This window comes from Syzygium oleosum, unplaced genomic scaffold (assembly GCF_021117445.2).
Source record: "Syzygium oleosum isolate NSW1041296 unplaced genomic scaffold, Sole_v2.1 Sole_v2.33, whole genome shotgun sequence".
Classification (NCBI taxonomy): Eukaryota; Viridiplantae; Streptophyta; class Magnoliopsida; order Myrtales; family Myrtaceae; genus Syzygium; species Syzygium oleosum.
Genome location: NW_026607517.1, coordinates 1,337,705 through 1,359,659, shown reverse-complemented (window position 1 = coordinate 1,359,659; position 21,955 = coordinate 1,337,705). Strand labels below are relative to the sequence as shown.

Genomic DNA, 21,955 nt, shown 5'->3' with positions numbered 1-21,955 from the left:
CGGCTGCTATGTATGGCTCTCTATAACATATTGATATATATTACTTATATATTTAACAACAGGTTAAAGTAATTGTGCAGTTTCAAATATTATTAACTTATAAGAGTGCAACGTCACAGACAGCGCCAGTATGGGTCTACAGCCATTGTTGACGAGTTTGAACTCTCCTTGCTGCTCACGCAAGGCCAATATCATTTGTGGTACACTGAGATAATTTAGTACCGACTCGATCACTTCAAACTTACTTAGACCTTCTTGCGAGACTTGAGCTCTTGAATCAAGGCCTCAACATCTTCATACGACGACCCACCTTCTTCTACGGCTCTCTTGGCCTTCTCTCCAAGCTCTTGGGCTTTTCTCCTCATCTCCGCCGCCTCCTCTCCTCCATCCATCAATTTCCCCACGGCCGCCTCCACTTTCTCCCTCCCCACTGGCGGGCCCGGCTCGGTGTTCCAAGACATCCACACCATGCTCCCAACCTGGACCCCAATCCCCAACACATCAGTGACCAACTTCTCATTGAAAAGCTGCTCAGCCGAGCGCGGGAAAGTGACCATCGGAACGTCGTCGCTCACACCCTCCAGAATCGAGTTCCGCCCACAGTACGTCGTGAACCCACCCACCGAAGGGTGTTCAAGAATCAACAGCTGCGGTGCCCATCCTCTGATAATCAACCCCCTCTCGGACTCCGTCAATCTCTCTTCAAACCCACTCGGAAGCCAATCCTCTCGGCCTCTCTCTCCATTTTCCAACGACTCAATGATTTCCCCAGCCGTCCAAATGAACGAAAAGTTCGAAGCCTCGAGACCATATGCAATCTCAAGGAGCTGTTTCAGGGTCAACCTGGCCAAACTCCCAAAACTAACGTAAAGAACAGAGTTGGGTTCTTTAGCATTGAGCCAACTCAGGCAACTGTGCTCATCAATAGCAGCTCGTTGCCCTCTCTCGGCATTATTCTCCACATTCCTATTGCACAGCGACAAGGGTCCGACCACCCAAGCTTTCTTCGCCATCTCCTTCTTGAAGTACTCCACATAAGCCGGTTCCAGCTCATGAAAGCTATTCACCACAACCCCAAGACTCCTCTCCTCCGAATTCCACATCCGACCAGGCGGCTTCCCGCCACCTGGATGCTTGTGAAAATGCGGAAGCTGCGACCTTGTCATCTCGATCCTATTCGGCCGGCCCGGGATCTCAAACGGCTCGTATTCGGATTGCACCATCTCCAAGGTTTTCCCGTACGCCCAGATGTACGGATAGCCGGAAGCCTCGAGACCTGCTGTGCGAAGGTACTGCTTCCCGGTAAACTTGTCCAGTTGCCCAAACTTAACTGGATAAACAGACCGAGAGAAGCAGCCGTTCCCATGGAACAGGATCCTGGGAACTCCCACCTCGTCGATGACCATTGGCCGACCAGCGGTGGAAGGTGTCGACGACGATGCAGTCGGGTGGCCTCTCAATGAGCAAGAGCCTGAGGGGTTCCTGGAGCATGGAGGTGTTGGTGAAGGGGGCGGCGGACATGTCGGAGTTGGGCGGCTCGGAGCCCGGGGGCAACTCGAGGGGGTGGATGGAGATGGGTAGGCCCGAGTCCTGGTTGCGGGCGATGGAGCGTTGGAAGGAGATGGCTTTGTTAGGGGCGGCGACGATGGTGGACTTGACGCCGTGGGAGGCGAGAAGGCAGGCGAGGTCGATCATGGGAATCTGGTGGCCTCCGCCCATGAGAGGGAAGAAGAACATCTGCACTTCGCCCGCCATTGATGAATGCACAGGGGAGAGAGAGAGAGAGAGAGAGAGAGAGAGAGAGAGAGAGAGAGAGAGAGGATGTAGGATGGTTTAAGCAGCTTGTGCTTGAGAGGGAACGTCTGATGCTCCATCTTTATGGTTTTAGTAGTAAAAAATTCTTAAGCATGCTTAATAAAAAAACAAATATTTTCAACAGCTACCCTTAATAGTACGCTTATATTTACACTAGATAAAAAAATATATATTTTATGTCTTGATGTAAGCGTGAGAAAAAAATGCATCTTGAAAATGATAAACCTTCTTTATTTAAGTACTTGATGACTGCCCATGAACAAATTGAAATAAAAATAATATCGAGTTCTCCAAGCTTCAATATACCTAATATAAAAAAAAATTAGTATTTCCAAGTTTGCTCTCTTTTCGACCAAAAATAAAAAAGTTTGCTCACTTGACTAGTTTCCTAACAAATGTCTTCGAAATATTCACTAGCAACATCCAATTAATCATGTGAACAAGCCCTATACAGATATTTATTAACTATTTATGTTGTTATCGCTTGCACACACATTACTAGAGAAATTCACACCCGAATATTGCAGTAAACTTTTTTTTTATTTGATTACTTAATAGAATCCCCCCAAAAACACACTTGGCATTCCTTACAAATCTATCATCTATAATCACATCTTCCAATATCCTAAGAAATGCAAAGTCCTAGTCAGTTTGATGCTCAATTAAAAATGGGATTAAGTGATGATTCGGTATTTTAAAATGCCGAACCTCACGTGGAACGGGGAAAAGCCGATTGCTGCGCGCTCAAATTTGGAAATGACGTTGGTGCGCGCTCAAATTTACACAGTTGACCACAATGTATGACATCATACATGCAAAAGAGACTTGTCCATCTTTTATCCATCATCCATGACAAAATAACGACTGAAAACGGAGACGGATCCGCGACATATCACATCCTTGCTGACTCGATGGTTGATGTGACGTCCTTTGGATTTTTCCATTGCCGGAGGCATGGCATGGCATGCAAACTTGGAAAATTCTAATTTCCAATGGCCTGGGGGGGGCGGCAAACCACCGTGTGGTGCAGTCCTCGATGTAGCTTTTCTGCTAGCTTTGCTGACTATGGCGGAGACGTCGGCGACTCGAAGGTCGAAAGAGAATGGAGCCCGACGCTTCGGAGAGCAAATTCTAGGGTTTCCCGAGTGTTATCTTACAACCTCGCTAACGACACTTCATTGTGATCAAATGAGTAAATGTAGTGAAATTAGTTTCATGATGTTACAGTAATCGGTCGGGAATTCGTAACCGGATATAAAACAATTGTTGAACGGCAAGGGCGTGATGCACCAAAGTATCTTAGAATTTCTCACATTTCGAGAGAATTATTAGCAGCGGAGGCATGAAAGTTTTTCGGGTTTGTGAGCCGGTGTAACCAATTTTTGAATATGACTTGTAATTTTCAGATGATGAAAGTATCTGTACATGTACCGTACAACGTCACAATAGGTTATCTTCATTGGATACACAAAATGCAGTAAAATCAATTTATGACGTTCTTAAGTATAAAATAATTGTAAAAAATTAGTGGTATAGTACGTTAAGAATCTTAAGAAACCTTAAAATTTCTCATGTCTCAAGAGAATTATTAGAAGTGGACAAGCGAAAACCTTAAAAAATTTGTGAGCTAGGCTGACAGATTTTCAAATATGACTTGTAATTTTTCGCGAATTATAAATATATAATAAGAAAGTTGGATAGAACGCATCTATGTAATTGAGGCGCATAATCACAAACCTTCATTCTCTTCCAATTCTCTTCACGTTACTGAAGAACCGTTACCTTTTACGTTAATTTGATGAAAAAAAACTTTAATTACAGATGTAACATTGATGTTTCTGAAAAAAAAAAAAAAAACATTAGAATTGATTCACGTAATATATAAAAAGGTCATTACCAATTATCCTAATGTACTAGATAAGAAATAGCTATCGAATTTCAAAAACATATTCTCTTTGATTTTGTAAACAATAGCAAGTTGATTGACTTTTCATGTTCGTCGTTAGGCTTCCGGCTTATTAAAAAAAGAAAAAATTCCAAAAAGCGGCCCGAAATGGAGTCATTTTCTCAAATAAGGGTCTAAAGTAGACATTGTCTCAAATAAGGGCATGAAGTGGCCAATCGTTTCAAATAAGGACTTGAAGTGGCCAAATCGTCTCAAATAAGGACCTTGGGCCAGTCGGTGACTATTCCGTCGCCGGAAAAGGTGTATTTTAGTTAAAAAAAAATTATAAGCATATATATATTTTATATTTTTTTACTTTTCTTTTCCTTTTCCTTTTTTCTTTTTCCCTCCCCAGCCGTCACTATGCCTGGCCGGTGACCTCCCCGGCCTCAGGCGAGGGCCACCTAGCCCACGTCGGGCAAGGGAAGGGTCGCCCTCGTCGGCGTTGGGCAAGGGCGACCCTCGCCATATCCGGCAAGGGCAACCCTCGCCCTCGCCGGCATCAAGTGAGGGTCACCCTCGCTCACCTAGCCCAGGTGAGGCGACCCTCGCCCTTGCGTGGGTTGCCCTCCCCTGCATCGGGTGAGGGCGGCCTTCGCCTGAGGTCGGCGACCTCCGCCGGTCCCGGCAATGGCCGACGGAGGGATGAGAGGAAAAAAAAAGGAAAACGAAAAGGAAAAGAAAAAAAGAGTAAAAGATGAAAATACCCTTTGGTCACTGAGGTCAGGTCCTTATTTGAGACTGATATAACCACTTCAGATCCTTATTTGAGACAAAATTCACTTCTGGCCCTTATTTGAGAAAATGAGGGCACTTCATGCCCTAATTTGAAATAAGGTCTACTTCGGGCTCTTATTTGAGAAAATGACTCCACTTCGGGCCCCTTTTTGGAATTTTCCCTTAAAAAAATGAATAGTTCCAACTGCTAAGTGCACTACCAAAGCACTATTGTTCGATGTAAGAGTTGGTAAGATTCATTTTCAGTTTGCTTTCTTCGACTAAACTAATCTCATTAATGGGAAATTCAATTTCAGTATTACGCGCCGTATTAGGAAAGCAACTAAGGGTGTTTTTGTTTGAAGAAAAAGAAATTGTGAATTTCTTTTGTGGACTTTCACATATTTGGTTTGTTAAAAATGATCGGTCAACAAAAAATCATTTACGGTAAAAGAAAATATGGATCCTTAAAGTAAGGAAAATGAATTCCATACTTTGAAAAGGGGGAAGTATTTTCCTGAAAAAGATTTATCGGAAAGTACTTTCTTTTATCGTAAGGTTTTCCTCGAAACAAGCACATCTTAAAGTTAGGTTGCTTAGAATTGAGGATTACACTCTCTTAACAACGATAACTTGATCTGTGAAGAGATATCTTAAATGGCATTTGTGGGTTATATACATACATATTTTTTACTACTTCACAATTTCTAATACTTGATACTTTACTTAGGGTGCGCACGTTTCGCGGAAAATGAATGATTTGGTAAACATTCTTCTCAAAATGATCGTTTGTATCGCTTAAAAAAATGAATGAATAAAAAATATTTTTATCGTCCACGAAAATATTTAGACATAAATTGCCGTCGACAACGAAAACATTTCTCTTCCACTAATTATTTCAAGTGATATAAGCGTTTATTTTTAGAAAAATGTTTTTCAAATCGCTCATTAGAACTGCTAATTCTATGTTGTTCATTGCTCAGGTGCTTATCCAGGGCATCATCCTCCTCCACCTTACTGAGGGGGAGCTTCTGCCAGAAGAAATGTTGAAGGTTCTGCAGGAAGCTACTGTTGTATATAAATCTTGTAATTACGTTGTCTAACACCGGTAGTTTTCTTCTTTTGACCTGGAAACTTTTCTTTTTGTTTTCTTTTTTTATTGTTGCTTGTCAAGAAGTGTTTGGACAGCAAATTACTAGACCGTCTTGTTTTATACCAGTTCCATTTTTTTATTACGAGTAAAATCTATATCCACCTAAAAATCTTGCTAGTAATAAGAGGAAAAACCAATTGTATTGCAAATGGATGTCTTCCACGGTGGGCGTACGAGCCCAGTTGATTTGTGCGTGTCTTGTGTATGATCATGTCGTAGCTGCTGATCTTTTGGCCGCATGTAAATCAAAAATCTCTTTTGCATTCATCTGCATTGACCGCCACAGTTTCGGCGTCCATCTCTCCATTCATGTTGTATGTCATATCCTACATTCTCAAGCAGAAGCTATTGGTAACTAGCACGATCGTTACGACACCGTGGAAGAGAAAATTTGCAGGGGCCTGGTCAAAAATATGTTCAAATGAACTCAAATAGCCAGCAGCTCTTTCGTAACCGAAATGAAGAAACATGGAAACAATCCAGACGAGTCTTATTTTGGAAGACTAACATTATTCATGTAGACATAACCATAGCTTCTGTTTTCCTATAGTAATAGTTAAACATATTCACATGACCGCTAAAGTTCTGCATTCTCTGCAAGTCTGTCCCGCCAAAGAACATCTGAATTCTGAGGCGAACGTGCATGCAATGCCTTTTCTCACCTGGCGCTTTGGATAACTTCCACTCTCCTGGAACAGCAAGAAGAAATCCCGTTAGCACTTGGCATTATCGCATGCAAAGTCACGAAAACAACAAGGAATATTCAACTGACAGCTCTACAGTAAACAAGCAGGGACAAATCGATCATGTCTGACGATGATAATCGTAGATAAAGCAATTGTTATTCCCTTCAAAAAGAACAAAACTCACTCAGAGCAGTTATTTGATGAGGATGCATCTTATAGGTGATCCTTCTGCCCCAAGCAATCTCAAATGCAGACAATGGACAGTATATACTCCTGCGGGGACATCTTCGAGTTTCAAGCCTCAACAAGAATAATTTCCTGCGGCATTACCGTAGTGTAAGTTTCTTGAGCCGAGAGCTTCATATGAGAATGTAACGGCGCGAAATCTAGGCAAAATTACCAACACTAGTTTAGATCTGATTCAGGGTGAAACATGGTTTTTCTCAACTTTGATCCAAAAATTTCACATGGGTCAAATCATTTTCCTACCCGGCTTTCAAGGAAGACAAGATGGGCTGGGATCAAATCATCAAATGCAGCAACAGACAGGTAATCAACTCCTGCATTTTATAGCACAGAAAGCGTCACGCAAGAGTGCATCTCAATCTAAGACGTTTAATAATCTACTAGTTGGAGAACAGGAAAGAAAATAGATAATCGAGTCACACAATTTTTCAAGAGAGGTTCAGGAAATAAAAGGACTTGCAGTAGTGCTCAAAAGCCCGATAGCAACACATGCTTCAGCATTTTCATACACATGCATGTCTTTAAAAATCAACCAAATATCACGTGTTCATGTCGACAGTTATCACAGCACCATATTGCGACTTGTGTCGTCAAGAAGAAAATCAAACAAGATGAAAGAATATGCATTTTTTTGTCATGCCTAAGAGAAATAACATTTGCTTGCAGTGAAGCTGCAAGTGAAAATTGGAAGTAATAGAAAAGGTAGCTCCCCAACAGAGAAATAGATCCTAACATGGTTTCTGGGTAATGATTAGAAAAGAGCATGAAGTACACTATAAAGCAGTGAGTCTAGGTAAAAAGGTGAAGATAAGATGATAATCAAGCAAACAACCATGAAAAAGAACTCTCACTATAATCGCATCAGAATAGCAAAGAGGCACGAATCCTACCAACAAGTTTAATGTCTGTGTTCTCTACCAACCATTTTGCTCCATCTCTCATGAATCCCACATAGCTTGTGTCCAACTCTTTTTTGTGCATAAGCCGTCTGAGAATGAAACAGAGCGCAGATCAAACTCGTCCTTCTGATCATAGCACTGACTAATACCACAGTCCATTAAGATACCCAGCCAGTGCTCTAATAGCACATGCACGGGCGACACAATTTACAGCAACATGGAAACACCACTTTAGTTCAGCTGACCATGACCCAAAGAAAGATACCTAGGAGCAGAAGTTTACCTGTCAGTATTTAGGGTTCTAAACAACACCCGTCTCACACCCTTGGGAATATGTAGAGACTCCATTACTTCAGCTGCAGGAAGTAGCTTATGTCATTCTTACAGAACTGGTTGGGCATATCACTATGTTTTAATCTCAAAAGCTATCGTATCAAACTCAGGCTGAACGCTACAACCGTGTAAAACTGTCAACAGCCCAATTGATGACAAATGAAACAAAAATCGTTGCTTATTGTTAAGAGCCAACACAGTTTCACTTAATTGCTATCTAGCTCAGATTTTGCATGAATTAAAGCAAAATCCGCTACCCATGTATCAAATGCCAAACACTATTAAAGCAGTTAGCACAATAAGCTGCATGCTGATGTGATCATACTATTCCAAATATTTCATAACCGAATTAAAATTTTTCAGAAAACATCATTAGTAGTGGCCCTTCAATTATTTGAAGAACAGTCATTCTATCCACAAAACCAAAATTGCACACATAAAGATACGGTCATTTACATCAAGCTGCATGGGAGGATAGAAAGAACCATTAGAGTAAATCCAAGGGGATGATATTTCCCTTCTACATATTTCACAAAATAAAATAAAACCAGCAAGCACGGCACAAGTAACTAAACAAATTGAACCGATCCCTCAATATGCTGTTTGCACTAACGCATGAATGGAGAAACTTCGTGGAAGAAGCATGTTAAGACTATGTTTTTTGACAACTTAGCATGCATAACACATAAGTGATCAGCATGCTGCAAGAAACTCAACTGAGGGACATACCTGTGAGATTCTTATCCCTTGGAACGTCAACCAACAATGCTGGACCTAAAGAAGGAGAAACCAATAGTCACCAAAATTTTACAAGACAGAGAGTATAGCATAGCACTACATCAATGAAGATGAGGATAAGAAAAATAAGAACGGAGAGACCCTTAAATCAACTTGAATTAACTTCAACATGTCTCTACATACTCCTGCGCTGTATAAGAACTGGTCTACTCTAATTAACAAGACTTACCTTTTCAATTAACCACCTAAATCCTTGGCCACAGAAACCAACCATTCGATTGATTGACAAGTGAGACTCGTGAGGCTTTGAAGTTCACAAGACAAAGGTCAGTGCAAATTATTACTCCTCGGCAAAGAACAATTTTGAAGATGCTCAAAGCCATAGTCGGCAGAACCACACAATCGTCAACTACAGAAGCTAAAAACAACAACTCCTCCCAAAACCTACTGATACTGATACCCAAAAGAAGAAATCAAACCCGCCATCAGAAACCGACACGAAAAGCCCACAAATTTACCATTGAGGACTGCCAAATCAAGCGTGTCCACATCAAAACCGGCATCGAAGTAGTGATCAAAGACGTGACCCGGAGCATCCACGTGTGTCCCCGTGTGAGCGGGCAGCTTCATGTCCGAGTTATTCGCTAAAGACCCATTCTTCATGCTCGCCGCGAGCCGCACAAACTGACCCAACCCATCATCCGATTTCCACGACGGCATATCACTAGTGATCCTATGGCTGATATCGAAGATCCTCCCGCCATCATAAACTTCTCGGCGGACGGGCCTGAGCTCCTCGCCACCGTCGGACACCGAGCAGTCGCCGACGCTGGGGATGGTCGGGTAGGCGTCGATGGCCGCGGCCGCCGCGACGGCGGCCGCGGCGATGAGGAGGTGAGCGAAGAGAAGCGGGGAGAGAGCGTTCGTGCTGACTCGCAGTGTCGAGAGGGAAGTGTGTGATTAGGCCAAGAAAAATCGAAAGGTAAAAGAGAGAGCTTTTTCGCTTCCAACTAGTATATAGCGTTTGAAGGGAGGGGGTGGGCGCGATGTTGATGAGGACATCGTTTTAGAAGGAAGACATGTAATCTCGACACTCTCGCCAATCGTGTTGTCTTCCCTGCTTCTTCTTTTGGGCTTTTTGACAATTTGACCACATTCCGTTCGTTGGCCCAACAGAAAAACACAAAAACGTATCATGGGTCATGACTTTTAAGGTCCTTCACTGAAAAAAAGAGGAACTTTTGAGGAGCACTCGTGCATCCAAAGGTATCGTTTTCCCAGAGTTTCGTACGAAGCGCATGAGTGCACGATCAAACGGTTACGATTGACCGTGAAGACTTCACTGTTTAGGGATGAAAGTGTACTAATTAGCCCAAAGAAGTACTTGATCGCAGCCGTTGCTTGAGCAGTTGCTGACAGAAGTTTATATAGGGCTAGTCGAGTCTATTTAATCTTTGAGAAGTCATCAGTTTCAGAGATGGACACAGGAACAACTCGTACACAAAGTTATAGCCCATCTTCCCCGTTCATGGCTCGTGGTCAGGAAACAATCACAGTAAGCAAAATCAACCAAAGTAGGATTCGAAAAACTTACCATTAAGGACTTCCAAGTCTAGCGTGTCCACATCGAACCCGGCTTCATAGTAATGATCATACACATGCCCGGGAGCATCCACGTGCGTGCCCGTGTGAGCAGGAAGCTTCATCTCGGAGTTGTTGGTGAGCGAACCATTCTTCAAGCTGAAAGCAAGCCAAAGGAACTGCCCCAAGCTCCCCATCGATTCATAGGACGGCAAGTCCGACGTGATCCTGTGTGTGATGTCGATGATCCTGCCATTATCATATACTTCTCGGCGTACTGGAACTAGATTTTCGCTAACAGGGACGGAGCACTCGCCGGTGTCGGCACCTGGAATCGTAGGATAAGCAGAGAGGGAGGCGGCGACATGGAAAGCAATAAGGGCGAGGGAGACGGATGACAGGACGAGGCGGTGGAGTGTGTAGTTCATTGTTTTGGCCACGTTCAAGAGCTTGCGCAAAGCTCTGTGACTCTTGTACACTGAAGAAAGGGTCTGTGGAACAAGAAGTTCTAGTTCTTGCAAGACAAAATAGGATAAGATGCTGCACTTGGGCAGTGCCAAGATTGCCCGGTTACACTTGGCAGGTGGAATACCACGGAACAATATGAAGATGAAAGGTGATAATCTCTCAGTTTGGACGATGGGGTCAAGATGTGTTCACAAACTAGTGGTGCAGAAGAAGTGCATTTCCAATGTCCAATCTCCTCTTCAATATCTCTCTACCAAATTACGAGAAAATATTCAGTGGTTCGTGCGTGCCACGTGACGTGCATAAACTCACGTGGACCGCTGATAATAGGACATGCGGCTCAAACCTGGAATAAAAAAAAATAAAGCTATATTTCGAGTCTCCCTCCTTTGGCGCCCTAGGAAGAAGACTCTCCCTCCCAGGCGATCACGAGAAATCGATCACAAAAGATGAGAATCCTACCTCGAGTATGAGCATCGGTGCGGAATCGACCGAAATCGAGCCTTCTGGTGGAGGAGCGGCTAGAGAGAGAGAGAGAGAGAGAGAGAGAGGCGTGAGAGAGAGAGAGAGCTCCAAGGGAGAGAGCGGCGGCTGCTACATATGGCTCTCTATAACATATTTATATATATTATTTATATATTTAACAACAGTTTATAGTAACTGCACAGTTTCAAATATTATTAACTTACAAGAGTGCAACGTCACAGACAGCGCCACTACGGCCATTGTTGACGAGTTTGAACTCTCCTTGCTGCTCAGGTAAGGCCAATATCATATGTGGTACACTGACTCGATCACTACAAACTTAGTCCTTCTTGCGAGACTTGAGCTCTTGAATCAAGGCCTCAACATCTTCATACGAGGACCCACGTGCTTCTACCGCTCTCTTGGCCTTCTCTCCATGCTCTTTGGCTTTTCTCCTCATCTTCGCCGCCTCCTCTCCTCCCCTCCATCCATCAATTTCCTCACGGCCGCCTCCACTTTCTCCCTCCCCACTGGCGGGCCCGGCTCGGTGTTCCAAGACGTCCACACCATGCTCCCAACCTGGACCCCAATCCTCAACACATCAGTGATCAACTTCTCATTGAAAAACTGCTCAGCCGAGCGCGGGAAAGTGACCATCGAAAGGCCAGCGCTTACACCCTCCAGAATTGAGTTCCATCCACAGTGCGTCATGAACCCACCCACCGAAGGGTGTTCAAGAATCAACAGCTGCGGTGCCCATCCTCTGATAATCAACCCCCTCTCGGATTCCGTCGATCTCTCTTCAAACCCACTCGGAAGCCAATCCTCTCGGCCCCCCTCTCCATTTTCCAACGACTCAAGGATTTCCCCAGCAGCCCAAATGAACGAAAAGCTCGAAGCCTCGAGACCATATGCAATCTCAAGGAGCTGTTTCGGGGTCAACCTGGACAAACTCCCAAAACTAATGTAAAGAACAGAGTTGGGTTCTTTAGCATTGAGCCAACTCAGGCAACTGTGCTCATCAGTAGCAGCTCGTTGCCCACTCTCGGCATTATCCTCCACATTCCTATTGCACAGCGACACTAGTCCGACCACCCAAACTTTCTTCGCCATCTCCTTCTTGAAGTACTCCACATAAGCCGGTTCCAGCTCAAGAAAGCTATTCACCACGACCCCAAGACTCCTCTCCTCCGAATTCCACATCCGACCAGGCGGCTTCCCGCCACCTGGGTGCTTGTGAAAATTAGGAAGCTGCGACCAAGTCATCCCGATCCTATCCGGTAGGCCCGGGATCTCAAACGGCTCGTATTCGCATTGCACCATCTCCAAGGTTTTCCCGTACGCCCAAATGTACGGATAGCCGGAAGCCTCGAGACCTGCTGTGCGAAGGTACTGCTTCCCGGTAAACTTGTCCAGTTTCCTATACTTAATTGGATAAACAGACCGAGAGAAGCAGCCGTTCCCATGGAACAGGATCCTGGGAACTCCCACCTCATCGATGACATCGGCCGACCAACGGTGGAACATGTCGACGATGATGCAGTCAGGTGGCCTCGCAATGAGCAAGAGCCTTAGGGGTTCCTGGAGCATGGAGGTGTCGGTGACGGGGGCGGCGGACATGTCGAAGTCGGGTGGCTCGGAGCCTGGGGGCAGCTCGAAGGGGAGGATGGAGATGGGCCGGCCCGAGTCCCGGTCGCGGGCGATGGAGCGTTGGAAGGAGAGGGCGTTGTTAGGGGTGGCGACGATGGTGGACCTGACGCCGTGGGAGGCGAAGAGGCGGGCGAGATCGATCATGGGGATCTGGTGGCCTCCTCCCACGAAGGGGAAGAAGAACATCTCCACTTCGCCCGTCATTGATGAATGGCACAGGAGAGAGAGAGATTAAAGATGGTTTAAGCAGCTTGAGATTGAACATCTAATCCTTCATCTTTATAGGCATGTTTCAGGAATCGGATCCTTCTTCTTTATGGTTTAATTTCCTTTTTAACTTTTAATGCACATAGTCAACAGCTACCCTTAATAGTATGCTTATATTTATACTAGATGAAAAATATATATATTTTATGTCTTGATGTAAACGTGAGAAAAAATGCATCTTGAAAATGATAAGCCTTCTTTATTTAAGTACTTGATGACTGCCCGTTAACAAATTGAGATAAAAAGAATATCGAGTTCTCCAAGCTTCAATATACCTAATATCTAAAAAATTAGTATTTCCAAGTTTGCTCTCTTGTCGACCAAAAACAAAAGAAAGTTTGCTCGCTTGACTAGTTTCCTAACAAATGTCTTCGAAATATTCATCAGCAATATCCAATTAATCATGTGAACAAGACCCGTACCGATATTTATTAACTATTTATGTTGTTATTGCTTGCACACATGTTACAAGAGAAATCCACATCCAAATATTGCAGTGAACTTTTTTTATTATTTGATTACTTAATAGAATCCTCCAAAAACACACTTGACATTCCTTACAGATCTATCATCTATAATCACATCATCCAATATCCTAAAAAATGCAAAGTCCTAGTCAGTTTGATGCTCAATTAAAATGGGGATTAAGTGATGATTCGGTATCTTAAAATGCCGAACCTCACGTGGAATTGCGGAAAAGCCGATTGCTGAAGAGAACTTTGAAATGACGTTGACGCGCGCTCAATTGTTTACACTGTTGAGCATATTGCATGACATCCCATAATCGCAAAAGAGACTTGTCCATCTTTTATCGATCATCCATGACAAAATAACGACTGAAAACGGAGACGGATGCGCGTCATACACATCCTTGCACTCGATGGTTGATCACATCCTTGCTGACTTTCGATGCGTTGGCGCATGCAAACTTGTCCTAATTTCCAATGCCTGGGGCGGCAAACCACCGTGTGGTGCAGTCCTCGACGTAGCTTTTCTGCTAGCTTTGTTGACTATGGCGGAGACGTCGGCGACTCGAAGGTCGAAAGAGAGTGGAGCCCGACGCTTCGGAGAGCAAATTCTAGGGTTTCCCGAGTGTTATCTTACAACCTCGCTAGCGACACTTCATCATGATCAAATGAGTAAAACGTGGTGAAATTAGTTTCATGATGTTACAATAATCGGTCGGGAATTCGTATCCGGATATAAAACAATCGTAGACGCGTGATGCGCCAGAGTATCTTAGAATTTCTCACATTTCGAGAGAATTATTAGCAACGGAGGCATGAAAGTTTTCGGGTTTGGGAGCAGGTGTAACCAATTTTTGAATATGACTTGTAATTTTCAGATGATGAAAGTATTTGTACATGTACCGTACAACGTCACGATAGGTTATCGTCATTGGATACACAAAATGCAGTAAAATCAATTTACGATGTTTTTAAGTATAAAATAATCGTAAAAAAATTAGTGGTATAGTACGTTAAGATACCTTAAAATTTCTCATGTTTCAAGAGAATTATTAGAAGTGGACATGCGAAAACTTTAAAAAAATTTTGAGCTAGGCTGACAGATTTTCAAATATGACTTGTAATTTTTCGCGAATTATATATATATAATAAGAAAGTTGGATAGAACACATCTATGTAATTGAGGCGCATAATCACAAACCTTCATTCTCTTCCAATATTCTTCACGTTACTTGAAGAACCGTTACCTTTTACATTAATTTGATTAAAAAAACTTTAATTACATATGTAACATTGATGTTTCGAAAAAAAAAAAATTAGAATTGATTCACGTAATATATAAAAAGGTCATTACCAATTATCCTAACGTGCTAGATAAGAAATAACTATCGAATTTCAAAATCATACTCTCTTTGATTTTGTAAACAATAGCAAGTTGATTGACTTTTCATGTTCGCCGTTAGGCTTCCGGCTTATTAAAAAAAGAAAAAATTCCAAAAAGCGGCTCGAAATGGAGTCATTTTCTCAAATAAGGGTCTAAAGTGGACATTGTCTCAAATAAAGGCACGAAGTGGCTAAATCGTTTCAAATAAGGACTTAAAGTGGCCAAATCGTCTCAAATAAGGTCCTTTTATCCGCCGGTGACTATTCCGTCGCCGGAAAAGGTGTATTTTAGTTAAAAAAATTATAAGCATATATATATTTTATATTTTTTACTTTTCTTTTCCTTTTCCTTTTTTCTTTTTCCCTCCCCAGCCGTCACTATGCCTGGCCGGTGACCTCCCCGGCCTCAGGCGAGGGCCACCTAGCCCACGTCGGGCAAGGGAAGGGTCGCCCTCGTCGGCGTTGGGCAAGGGCGACCCTCGCCATATCCGGCAAGGGCAACCCTCGCCCTGGCCGGCATCAAGTGAGGGTCACCCTCGCTCACCCAGCCCAGGTGAGGCGACCCTCGCCCTTGCGTGGGTTGCCCTCGCCTGCATCGGGTGAGGGCGGCCTTCGCCTGAGGTCGGCGACCTCCGCCGGCCCCGGCGATGGCCGACGGAGGGAAGAGAGGAAAAAAAAAAAAGGAAAAGGAAAAGGAAAAGGAAAAGAAAAAAAGAGTAAAAGATGAAAATACCCTTTGGCCACTGAGGTCAGGTCCTTATTTGAGACTGATATAGCCACTTCAGACCCTTATTTGAGACAAAATTCACTTCTGGCCCTTATTTGAGAAAATGAGGGCACTTCATGCCCTTATTTGAAATAAGGTCTACTTCGGTCTCTTATTTGAGAAAATAACTCCACTTCGGTCCCCTTTTTGGAATTTTCCCTTAAAAAAATGAATAGTTCCAACTGCTAAGCGCACTACCAAAGCACTATCGTTCGATGTAAGAGTTGGTAAGATTCATTTTCAGTTTGCTTTCTTCGACTAAACTAATCTCATTAATGGGAAATTCAATTTCAGTATTACGCGCCGTATTAGGAAAGCAACTAAGGGTGTTTTTGTTTGAAGAAAAAAAATCGTGAATTTCTTTTGTGGACTTTCACATATTTGGTTTGTTAAAAATGATCGGTCAACAAAAAATCATTTACGGTAAAAGAAAATATGGATCCCTAAAGCAAGGAAAATGAATTCCATGTTTTGAAAAGGGGAAAATATTTTCCTGAAAAAGAATTTTCGGAAAGTACTTCTTTTATCGTAAGATTTTCCTCGAAACAAGCACGTCTTAAAGTAAGGTTGCTTAGAATTGAGGATTACACTCTCTTAACAACGATAACTTGATCTGTGAAGAGATATCTTAAATGGCATTTGTGGGTTATATACATACATATTTTTTACTACTTCACAATTTCTAATACTTGATACTTTACTTAGGGTGCGCACGTTTCGCGGAAAATGAATGATTTGGTAAACATTCTTCTCAAAATGATCGTTTGTATCGCTTAAAAAAAATGAATGAATAAAAAATATTTTTATCGTCCACGAAAATATTTAGACATAAATTGCCGTCGACAACGAAAACATTTTTCTTCCACTAATTATTTCAAGTGATATAAGCGTTTATTTTTAGAAAAATGTTTTTCAAATCGCTCATTAGAATTGCTAATTCTATGTTGTTCATTGCTCAGGTGCTTATCCAGGGCACTATCGTCCTCCACCTTACTGAGGGGGAGCTTCTGCCAGAAGAAATGTTGAAGGTTCTGCAGGAAGCTACTGTTGTATATAAATCTTGTAATTACGTTGTCTAACACCGGTAGTTTTCTTCTTTTGACCTGGAAACTTTTCTTTTTGTTTTCTTTTTTTATTGTTGCTTGTCAAGAAGTGTTTGGACAGCAAATTACTAGACCGTCTTGTTTTATACCAGTTCCATTTTTTTATTACGAGTAAAATCTATATCCACCTCAAAATCTTGCTAGTAATAAGAGGAAAAACCAATTGTATTGCAAATGGATGTCTTCCACGGCGGGTGTACGAGCCCAGTTGATTTGTGCGTGTCTTGTGTATGATCATGTCGTAGCTGCTGATCTTTTGGTCGCATGTAAATCAAAAATCTCTTTTGCATTCATCTGCATTGACCGCCACAGATTCGGCGTCGATCTCTCTATGATGTTGTATATCATATCCTACATTCTCAAGCAGAAGCTATTGGTAACTAGCACGATCGTTACAACACCGTGGAAGAGAAAATTTGCAGGGGCCTGGTCAAAAATATGTTCAAATGAACTCAAATAGCCAGCAGCTCTTTCGTAACCGAAATGAAGAAACATGGAAACAATCCAGACGAGTCTTATTTTGGAAGACTAACATTATTCATGTAGACATAACCATAGCTTCTGTTTTCCTATAGTAATAGTTAAACATATTCACATGACCCTAAAGTTCTGCATTCTCTGCAAATCTGTCCCGCCAAAGAACATCTGAATTCTGAGGCGAACGTGCATGCAATGCCTTTTCTCACCTGGCGCTTCAGATAACTTCCACTCTCCTGGAACAGCAAGAAGAAATCCCGTTAGCACTTGGCATTATCGCATGCAAAGTCACGAAAACAACAAGGAATATTCAACTGACAGCTCTACAGTAAACAAGCAGGGACAAATCGATCATGTCTGACGATGATAATCGTAGATAAAGCAATTGTTATTCCCTTCAAAAAGAACAAAACTCACTCAGAGCAGTTATTTGATGAGGATGCATCTTATAGGTGATCCTTCTGCACCAAGCAATCTCAAATGCAGACAATGGACAGTATATACTCCTGCGGGGACATCTTCGAGTTTCAAGCCCTCAACAAGAATAATTTCCTGCGGCATTACCGTAGTGTAAGTTTCTTGAGCCGAGAGCTTCATATGAGAATGCAACGGCGCGAAATCTAGGCAAAATTACCAACACTAGTTTAGATCTGATTCTGGGTGAAACATGGTTTTTCTCAACTTTGATCCAAAAATTTCACATGGGTCAAATCATTTTCCTACCCGGCTTTCAAGGAAGACAAGATGGGCTGGGATCAAATCATCAAATGCAGCAACAGACAGGTAATCAACTCCTGCATTTTATAGCACAGAAAGCGTCACGCAAGAGTGCATCTCAATCTAAGACGTTTAATAATCTACTAGTTGGAGAACGGGAAAGAAAATAGATAATCGAGTCACACAATTTTTCAAGAGAGGTTCAGGAAATAAAAGGACTTGCAGTAGTGCTCAAAAGCCCGATAGCAACACATGCTTCAGCATTTTCATACACATGCATGTCTTTAAAAATCAACCAAATATCACGTGTTCATGTCGACAGTTATCACAGCACCATATTGCGACTTGTGTCGTCAAGAAGAAAATCAAACAAGATGAAAGAATATGCATTTTTTGTCATGCCTAAGAGAAATAACATTTGCTTGCAGTGAAGCTGCAAGTGAAAATTGGAAGTAATAGAAAAGGTAGCTCCCCAACAGAGAAATAGATCCTAACATGGTTTCTGGGTAATGATTAGAAAACAGCATGAAGTACACTATAAAGCAGTGAGTCTAGGTAAAAAGGTGAAGATAAGATGATAATCAAGCAAACAACCATGAAAAAGAACTCTCACTAAAATCGCATCAGAATAGCAAAGAGGGACGAATCCTACCAACAAGTTTAATGTCTGTGTTCTCTACCAACCATTTTGCTCCATCTCTCATGAATCCCACATAGCTTGTGTCCAACTCTTTTTTGTACATAAGCCGTCTGAGAATGAAACAGAGCGCGGATCAAACTCGTCCTTCTGATCATAGCACTGACTAATACCACAGTCCGTTAAGATACCCAGCCAGTGCTCTAATAGCACATGCAAGGGCGACACAATTTACAGCAACATGAAAACACCACTTTAGTTCAGCTGACCATGACCCAAAGAAAGATGCCTAGGAACAGAAGTTTACCTGTCAGTATTTAGGGTTCTAAACAACACCCGTCTCACACCCTTGGGAATATGTAGAGACTCCATTACTTCAGCTGCAGGAAGTAGCTTATGTCATTCTTACAGAATTGGTTGGGCATATCACTATGTTTTAATCTCAAAAGCTATCGTATCAAACTCAGGCTGAACGCTACAACCGTGTAAAACTGTCAACAGCCCAATTGATGACAAATGAAACAAAAATCGTTGCTTATTGTTAAGAGCCAACACAGTTTCACTTAATTGCTATCTAGCTCAGATTTTGCATGAATTAAGGCAAAATCCGCTACCCATGTATCAAATGCCAAACACTATTAAAGCAGTTAGCACAATAAGCTGTATGCTGATGTGATCATACTATTCCAAATATTTCATAACCGAATCAAAAATTTTCAGAAAACATCATTAGTAGTGGCCCTTCAATTATTTGAAGAACAGTCATTCTATCCACAAAACCAAAATTGCACACATAAAGATACGGTCATTTACATCAAGCTGCATGGGAGGATAGAAAGAACCATTAGAGTAAATCCAAGGGGATGATATTTCCCTTCTACATTTTTCACAAAATAAAATAAAACCAGCAAGCACGGCACAAGTAACTAAACAAATTGAACCGATCCCTCAATATGCTGTTTGCACTAACGCATGAATGGAGAAACTTCGTGGAAGAAGCATGTTAAGACTATGTTTTTTGACAACTTAGCATGCATAACACATAAGTGATCAGCATGCTGCAAGAAACTCAACTGAGGGACATACCTGTGAGATTCTTATCCCTTGGAACGTCAACCAACAATGCTGGACCTAAAGAAGGAGAAACCAATAGTCACCAAAATTTTACAAGACAGAGAGTATAGCATAGCACTACATCAATGAAGATGAGGATAAGAAAAATAAGAACGGAGAGACCCTTAAGTCAACTTGAATTAACTTCAACACGTCTCTACATACTCCTGCGCTGTATAAGAACTGGTCTACTCTAATTAACAAGACTTACCTTTTCAATTAACCACCTAAATCCTTGGCCACAGAAACCAACCATTTGATTGATTGACAAGTGAGACTCGTGAGGCTTTGAAGTTCACAAGACAAAGGTCGGTGCAAATTATTACTCCTCGGCAAAGAACAATTTTGAAGATGCTCAAAGCCATAGTCGGCAGAACCACACAATCATCAACTACAGAAGCTAAAAATAACAACTCCTCCCAAAACCTACTGATACTGATACCCAAAAGAAGAAATCAAACCCACCATCAGAAACCGACACGAAAAGCCCACAAATTTACCATTGAGGACTGCCAAATCAAGCGTGTCCACATCAAAACCGGCATCGACGTAGTGATCAAAGACGTGACCCGGAGCATCCACGTGTGTCCCCGTGTGAGCGGGCAGCTTCATGTCCGAGTTATTCGCTAAAGACCCATTCTTCATGCTCGCCGCGAGCCGCACAAACTGACCCAACCCATCATCCGATTTCCACGACGGCATATCACTAGTGATCCTATGGCTGATATCGACGATCCTCCCGCCATCATAAACTTCTCGGCGGACGGGCCTGAGCTCCTCGCCACCGTCGGACACCGAGCAGTCGCCGACGCTGGGGATGGTCGGGTAGGCGTCGATGGCCGCGGCCGCCGCGACGGCGGCCGCGTCGATGAGGAGGTGAGCGAAGAGAAGCGGGGAGAGAGCGTTCGTGCTGACTCGCAGTGTCGAGAGGGAAGTGTGTGATTAGGCCAAGAAAAATCGAAAGGTAAAAGAGAGAGCTTTTTCGCTTCCAACTAGTATATAGCGTTTGAAGGGAGGGGGTGGGCGCGATGTTGATGAGGACATCGTTTTAGAAGGAAGACATGTAATCTCGACACTCTCGCCAATCGTGTTGTCTTCCCTGCTTCTTCTTTTGGGCTTTGACAATTTGACCACATTCCGTTCGTTGGCCCAACAGAAAAACACAAAAACGTATCATGGGTCATGACTTTTAAGGTCCTTCACTGAAAAAAAGAGGAACTTTTGAGGAGCACTCGTGCATCCAAAGGTATCGTTTTCCCAGAGTTTCGTACGAAGCGCATGAGTGCACGATCAAACGGTTACGATTGACCGTGAAGACTTCACTGTTTAGGGATGAAAGTGTACTAATTAGCCCAAAGAAGTACTGGATCGCAGCCGTTGCTTGAGCAGTTGCTGACAGAAGTTTATATAGGGCTAGTCGAGTCTATTTAATCTTTGAGAAGTCATCAGTTTCAGAGATGGACACAGGAACAACTCGTACACAAAGTTATAGCCCATCTTCCCCGTTCATGGCTCGTGGTCAGGAAACAATCACAGTAAGCAAAATCAACCAAAGTAGGATTCGAAAAACTTACCATTAAGGACTTCCAAGTCTAGCGTGTCCACATCGAACCCGGCTTCATAGTAATGATCATACACATGCCCGGGGGCATCCACGTGCGTGCCCGTGTGAGCAGGAAGCTTCATCTCGGAGTTGTTGGTGAGCGAACCATTCTTCAAGCTGAAAGCAAGCCAAAGGAACCGCCCCAAGCTCCCCATCGATTCATAGGACGGCAAGTCCGACGTGATCCTGTGTGTGATGTCGATGATCCTGCCATTATCATATACTTCTCGGCGTACTGGAACTAGATTTTCGCTAACAGGGACGGAGCACTCGCCGGTGTCGGCACCTGGAATCGTAGGATAAGCAGAGAGGGAGGCGGCGACATGGAAAGCAATAAGGGCGAGGGAGACGGATGACAGGACGAGGCGGTGGAGTGTGTAGTTCATTGTTTTGGCCACGTTCAAGAGCTTGCGCAAAGCTCTGTGACTCTTGTACACTGAAGAAAGGGTCTGTGGAACAAGAAGTTCTAGTTCTTGCAAGACAAAATAGGATAAGATGCTGCACTTGGGCAGTGCCAAGATTGCCCGGTTACACTTGGCAGGTGGAATACCACGGAACAATATGAAGATGAAAGGTGATAATCTCTCAGTTTGGACGATGGGGTCAAGATTTGTTCACAAACTAGTGGTGCAGAAGAAGTGCATTTCCAATGTCCAATCTCCTCTTCAATATCTCTCTACCAAATTACGAGAAAATATTCAGTGGTTCGTGCGTGCCACGTGACGT

The 21,955-nt window shown here is 42.9% G+C and overlaps 4 pseudogenes; all 4 read right to left on the bottom strand.

Moving 5' to 3' along the window:
• Positions 1 to 225: 225 nt before the first annotated feature.
• On the bottom strand, positions 226 to 1,770 carry LOC130135504 (abscisate beta-glucosyltransferase-like; annotated as a pseudogene).
• Positions 1,771 to 6,052: 4,282 nt separating this feature from the next.
• Positions 6,053 to 10,697, bottom strand: LOC115666455 (cyclase-like protein 2; annotated as a pseudogene).
• Positions 10,698 to 11,386: 689 nt separating this feature from the next.
• LOC130135493 (abscisate beta-glucosyltransferase-like) lies at positions 11,387 to 12,921 on the bottom strand (annotated as a pseudogene).
• A 4,208-nt stretch (positions 12,922 to 17,129) lies between these two features.
• Positions 17,130 to 21,771, bottom strand: LOC130135436 (cyclase-like protein 2; annotated as a pseudogene).
• Positions 21,772 to 21,955: the final 184 nt, after the last annotated feature.